This window comes from Hyla sarda, unplaced genomic scaffold (genome assembly GCF_029499605.1).
Source record: "Hyla sarda isolate aHylSar1 unplaced genomic scaffold, aHylSar1.hap1 scaffold_1362, whole genome shotgun sequence".
Lineage (NCBI taxonomy): Eukaryota > Metazoa > Chordata > Amphibia > Anura > Hylidae > Hyla > Hyla sarda.
In genome coordinates, this window is record NW_026607990.1 from 72,471 (window position 1) to 79,717 (window position 7,247).

Genomic DNA, 7,247 nt, shown 5'->3' on the forward strand with positions numbered 1-7,247 from the left:
ATCATCCCGCCATCATAGGATGCAGTATGACCGCTATGCAGCAGTGGCTCTCATTCCTGTAACACGCAGCACTTGTTATAATCATCCTGCCATCATAGGATGCAGTATTACAGCTACGCAGCAGCGGCTCTCATTCCCGTAACACGCAGCACTTGTTATAATCATCCCGCCATCATAGGATGCAGTATTACAGCTACGCAGCAGCGGCTCTCATTCCTGTAACACGCAGCACTCGTTATAATCATCCCGCCATCATAGGATGCAGTATTACAGCTACGCAGCAGCAGCTCTCATTCCCGTAACACGCAGCACTCGTTATAATTATCCCGCCATCATAGGATGCAGTATTACAGCTACGCAGCAGCGACTCTCATTCCCGTAACACGCAGCACTTGTTATAATTATCCCGCCATCATAGGATGCAGTATTACAGCTACGCAGCAGCGGCTCTCATTCCCATAACACGCAGCACTCGTTATAATCATCACGCCATCATAGGATGCAGTATTACAGGTATGCAGCAGCGGCTCTCAATCCCGTAACACGCAGCACTCGTTATAATCATCCCGCCATCATAGGATGCAGTATTACAGCTACGCAGCAGCGGCTCTCATTCCCGTAACACGCAGCACTCGTTATAATCATCCCGCCATCATAGGATGCAGTATTACAGCTACGCAGCAGCGGCTCTCATTCCTGTAACACGCAGCACTCATTATAATCATCCCGCCATCATAGGATGCAGTATTACAGCTACGCAGCAGCTGCTCTCATTCCTGTAACACGCAGCACTCGTTATAATCATCCCGCCATCATAGGATGCAGAATTACAGCTACGCAGCAGCGGCTCTCATTCCCGTAACACGCAGCACTCGTTATAATCATCCCGCCATCATAGGATGCAGTATTACAGCTACGCAACAGCGGCTCTAATTCCTGTAACACGCAGCACTCGTTATAATCATCCTGCCATCATAGGATGCAGTATTACAGCTACGCAGCAGCGTCTCTCATTCCAGTAACACGCAGCACTCGTTATAATCATCCCGCCATCATAGGATGCAGTATTACAGCTACGCAGCAGCGACTCTCATTCCCGTAACACGCTGCACTCGTTATAATCATCCCGCCATCATAGGATGCAGTATTACAGCTACGCAGCAGCGGCTCTCATTCCTGTAACACGCTGCACTCGTTATAATAATCTCGCCATCATAGGATGCAGAATTACAGCTACGCAGCAGCGGCTCTCGTTCCCCTAACACGCAGTACTCATTATAATCATCCCGCCATCATAGGATGCAGTATTACAGCTACGCAGCAGCGGCTCTCATTCCTGTAACACGCAGCACTCGTTATAATCATCCCGCCATCATAGGATGCAGTATTACAGCTACGCAGCAGCGACTCTCATTCCCGTAACACGCTGCACTCGTTATAATCATCCCACCATTATAGGCTGCAGTATTACAGCTACGCAGCAGCGGCTCTCATTCCCGTAACATGCAGCACTCGTTATAATCATCCCGCCATCATAGGATGCAGTATTACAGCTACGCAGCAGCGACTCTCATTCCTGTAACACGCAGCCCTCGTTATAATCATCCCGCCATCATAGGATGCAGTATTACAGCTACACAGCAGCGGCTCTAATTCCTGTAACACGCAGCACTCGTTATAATCATCCCGCCATCATAGGATGCAGTATTACAGCTACGCAGCAGCGACTCTCATTCCCGTAAAATGCAGCACTCGTTATAATCATCCCGCCATCATAGGATGCAGTATTACAGCTACGCAGCAGCGGCTCTCATTCCCGTAACACGCAGCACTCGTTATAATCATCCCGCCATCATAGGATGCAGTATTACAGCTACGCAGCAGCGGCTATCATTCCTGTAACACGCTGCACTCGTTATAATCATCCCGCCATTATAGGATGCAGTATTACAGCTACGCAGCACCGGCTCTCATTCCTGTAACACGCTGCACTCGTTATAATCATCCCGCCATTATAGGATGCAGTATGACGCTACGCAGCAGCGACTCTCATTCCCGTAACACGCTGCACTCGTTATAATCATCCCGCCATTATAGGATGCAGTATTACAGCTACGCAGCAGCGGCTCTCATTCCCGTAACATGCAGCACTCGTTATAATCATCCCGCCATCATAGGATGCAGTATTACAGCTACGCAGCAGCGGCTCTCATTCCTGTAACCCGCAGCACTCGTTATAATCATCCCCCCATCATAGGATGCAGTATGACCGCTATGCAGCAGCGGCTCTCATTCCTATAACATGCAGCACTCGTTATAATCATCCCGCCATCATAGAATGCAGTATTACAGCTACGCAGCAGCGGCTCTCATTCCCGTAACACGCAGCACTCGTTATAATCATCCCGCCATCATAGGATGCAGTATTACAGCTACGCAACAGCGGCTCTCATTCCCTTAACACGCAGCACTCGTTATAATCATCCCGCCATCATAGGATGCAGTATTACAGCTACGCAGCAGCGGCTCTCATTCCCGTAACATGCTGCACTCGTTATAATCATCTTGCCATCATAGAATGCAGTATTACAGCTACGCAGCAGCGGCTTTCATTCCCGTACCACGCAGCACTCGTTATAATCATCCCGCCATCATAGGATGCAGTATGACCGCTATGCAGCAGCGGCTCTCATTCCTGTAACACGCAGCACTCGTTATAATTATCCCGTTATCATAGGATGCAGTATTACAGCTACGCAGCAGCGGCTCTCATTCCCGTAACACGCAGCACTTGTTATAATCATCCCGCCATCATAGGATGCAGTATTACAGCTACGCAGCAGCGGCTCTCATTCCTGTAACACGCAGCACTTGTTATAATCATCCCGCCATCATAGGATGCAGTATTACAGCTACGCAGCAGCAGCTCTTATTCCCGTAACACGCAGCACTCGTTATAATTATCCCGCCATCATAGGATGCGGTATTACAGCTACGCAGCAGCTACTCTCATTCCTGTAACATGCAGCACTCGTTATAATCATCCCGCCATCATAGGATGCAGTATTACAGCTACGCAGCAGCGGCTCTCATTCCTGTAACACGCAGCACTCGTTATAATCATCCCGCAATCATAGGATGCAGTATTACAGCTACGCAGCAGCGGCTCTCATTCCCGTAACACGCAGCACTCGTTATAATCATCCCGCCATCATAGGATGCAGTATTACAGCTACGCAGCAGCGGCTCTCATTCCTGTAACACGCAGCACTCGTTATAATCATCCCGCCATCATAGGATGCAGTATTACAGCTACGCAGCAGCGGCTCTCATTCCTGTAACACGCAGCACTCGTTATAATCATCCCGCCATCATAGGATGCAGAATTACAGCTACGCAGCAGCGGCTCTCATTCCTGTAACACGCAGCACTCGTTATAATCATCCCGCCATCATAGGATGCAGTATTACAGCTACGCAGCAGCGGCTCTCATTCCCGTAACACGCAGCACTCGTTATAATCATCCCGCCATCATAGGATGCAGTATTACAGCTACGCAGCAGCTGCTCTCATTCCTGTAACACGCAGCACTCGTTATAATCATCCCGCCATTATAGGATGCAGTATTACAGCTACGCAGCAGCGGCTCTCATTCCTGTAACACGCTGCACTCGTTATAATCATCCCGCCATTATAGGATGCAGTATTACAGCTACGCAGCAGCAGCTCTCGTTCCCGTAACACGCAGCACTCGTTATAATTATCCCGCCATCATAGGATGCAGTATTACAGCTACGCAGCAGCGACTCTCATTCCCGTAACACGCAGCACTTGTTATAATTATCCCGCCATCATAGGATGCAGTATTACAGCTACGCAGCAGCGGCTCTCATTCCCGTAACACGCAGCACTCGTTATAATCATCACGCCATCATAGGATGCAGTATTACAGGTATGCAGCAGCGGCTCTCAATCCCGTAACACGCAGCACTCGTTATAATCATCCCGCCATCATAGGATGCAGTATTACAGCTACGCAGCAGCGGCTCTCATTCCCGTAACACGCAGCACTCGTTATAATCATCCCGCCATCATAGGATGCAGTATTACAGCTACGCAGCAGCGGCTCTCATTCCTGTAACACGCAGCACTCATTATAATCATCCCGCCATCATAGGATGCAGTATTACAGCTACGCAGCAGCTGCTCTCATTCCTGTAACACGCAGCACTCGTTATAATCATCCCGCCATCATAGGATGCAGAATTACAGCTACGCAGCAGCGGCTCTCATTCCCGTAACACGCAGCACTCGTTATAATCATCCCGCCATCATAGGATGCAGTATTACAGCTACGCAACAGCGGCTCTAATTCCTGTAACACGCAGCACTCGTTATAATCATCCCGCCATCATAGGATGTAGTATTACAGCTATGCAGCAGCGTCTCTCATTCCAGTAACACGCAGCACTCGTTATAATCATCCCGCCATCATAGGATGCAGTATTACAGCTACGCAGCAGCGACTCTCATTCCCGTAACACGCTGCACTCGTTATAATCATCCCGCCATCATAGGATGCAGTATTACAGCTACGCAGCAGCGGCTCTCATTCCTGTAACACGCTGCACTCGTTATAATAATCTCGCCATCATAGGATGCAGAATTACAGCTACGCAGCAGCGGCTCTCGTTCCCCTAACACGCAGTACTCATTATAATCATCCCGCCATCATAGGATGCAGTATTACAGCTACGCAGCAGCGGCTCTCATTCCTGTAACACGCAGCACTCGTTATAATCATCCCGCCATCATAGGATGCAGTATTACAGCTACGCAGCAGCGACTCTCATTCCCGTAACACGCTGCACTCGTTATAATCATCCCACCATTATAGGCTGCAGTATTACAGCTACGCAGCAGCGGCTCTCATTCCCGTAACATGCAGCACTCGTTATAATCATCCCGCCATCATAGGATGCAGTATTACAGCTACGCAGCAGCGACTCTCATTCCTGTAACACGCAGCCCTCGTTATAATCATCCCGCCATCATAGGATGCAGTATTACAGCTACACAGCAGCGGCTCTAATTCCTGTAACACGCAGCACTCGTTATAATCATCCCGCCATCATAGGATGCAGTATTACAGCTACGCAGCAGCGACTCTCATTCCCGTAAAATGCAGCACTCGTTATAATCATCCCGCCATCATAGGATGCAGTATTACAGCTACGCAGCAGCGGCTCTCATTCCCGTAACACGCAGCACTCGTTATAATCATCCCGCCATCATAGGATGCAGTATTACAGCTACGCAGCAGCGGCTATCATTCCTGTAACACGCTGCACTCGTTATAATCATCCCGCCATTATAGGATGCAGTATTACAGCTACGCAGCACCGGCTCTCATTCCTGTAACACGCTGCACTCGTTATAATCATCCCGCCATTATAGGATGCAGTATGACGCTACGCAGCAGCGACTCTCATTCCCGTAACACGCTGCACTCGTTATAATCATCCCGCCATTATAGGATGCAGTATTACAGCTACGCAGCAGCGGCTCTCATTCCCGTAACATGCAGCACTCGTTATAATCATCCCGCCATCATAGGATGCAGTATTACAGCTACGCAGCAGCGGCTCTCATTCCTGTAACCCGCAGCACTCGTTATAATCATCCCCCCATCATAGGATGCAGTATGACCGCTATGCAGCAGCGGCTCTCATTCCTATAACATGCAGCACTCGTTATAATCATCCCGCCATCATAGAATGCAGTATTACAGCTACGCAGCAGCGGCTCTCATTCCCGTAACACGCAGCACTCGTTATAATCATCCCGCCATCATAGGATGCAGTATTACAGCTACGCAACAGCGGCTCTCATTCCCTTAACACGCAGCACTCGTTATAATCATCCCGCCATCATAGGATGCAGTATTACAGCTACGCAGCAGCGGCTCTCATTCCCGTAACATGCTGCACTCGTTATAATCATCTTGCCATCATAGAATGCAGTATTACAGCTACGCAGCAGCGGCTTTCATTCCCGTACCACGCAGCACTCGTTATAATCATCCCGCCATCATAGGATGCAGTATGACCGCTATGCAGCAGCGGCTCTCATTCCTGTAACACGCAGCACTCGTTATAATTATCCCGTTATCATAGGATGCAGTATTACAGCTACGCAGCAGCGGCTCTCATTCCCGTAACACGCAGCACTTGTTATAATCATCCCGCCATCATAGGATGCAGTATTACAGCTACGCAGCAGCGGCTCTCATTCCTGTAACACGCAGCACTTGTTATAATCATCCCGCCATCATAGGATGCAGTATTACAGCTACGCAGCAGCAGCTCTTATTCCCGTAACACGCAGCACTCGTTATAATTATCCCGCCATCATAGGATGCAGTATTACAGCTACGCAGCAGCGGCTCTCATTCCTGTAACACGCAGCACTCATTATAATCATCCCGCCATCATAGGATGCGGTATTACAGCTACGCAGCAGCTACTCTCATTCCTGTAACATGCAGCACTCGTTATAATCATCCCGCCATCATAGGATGCAGTATTACAGCTACGCAGCAGCGGCTCTCATTCCTGTAACACGCAGCACTCGTTATAATCATCCCGCAATCATAGGATGCAGTATTACAGCTACGCAGCAGCGGCTCTCATTCCCGTAACACGCAGCACTCGTTATAATCATCCCGCCATCATAGGATGCAGTATTACAGCTACGCAGCAGCGGCTCTCATTCCTGTAACACGCAGCACTCGTTATAATCATCCCGCCATCATAGGATGCAGTATTACAGCTACGCAGCAGCGGCTCTCATTCCTGTAACACGCAGCACTCGTTATAATCATCCCGCCATCATAGGATGCAGAATTACAGCTACGCAGCAGCGGCTCTCATTCCTGTAACACGCAGCACTCGTTATAATCATCCCGCCATCATAGGATGCAGTATTACAGCTACGCAGCAGCGGCTCTCATTCCCGTAACACGCAGCACTCGTTATAATCATCCCGCCATCATAGGATGCAGTATTACAGCTACGCAGCAGCTGCTCTCATTCCTGTAACACGCAGCACTCGTTATAATCATCCCGCCATTATAGGATGCAGTATTACAGCTACGCAGCAGCGGCTCTCATTCCTGTAACACGCTGCACTCGTTATAATCATCCCGCCATTATAGGATGCAGTATTACAGCTACGCAGCAGCAGCT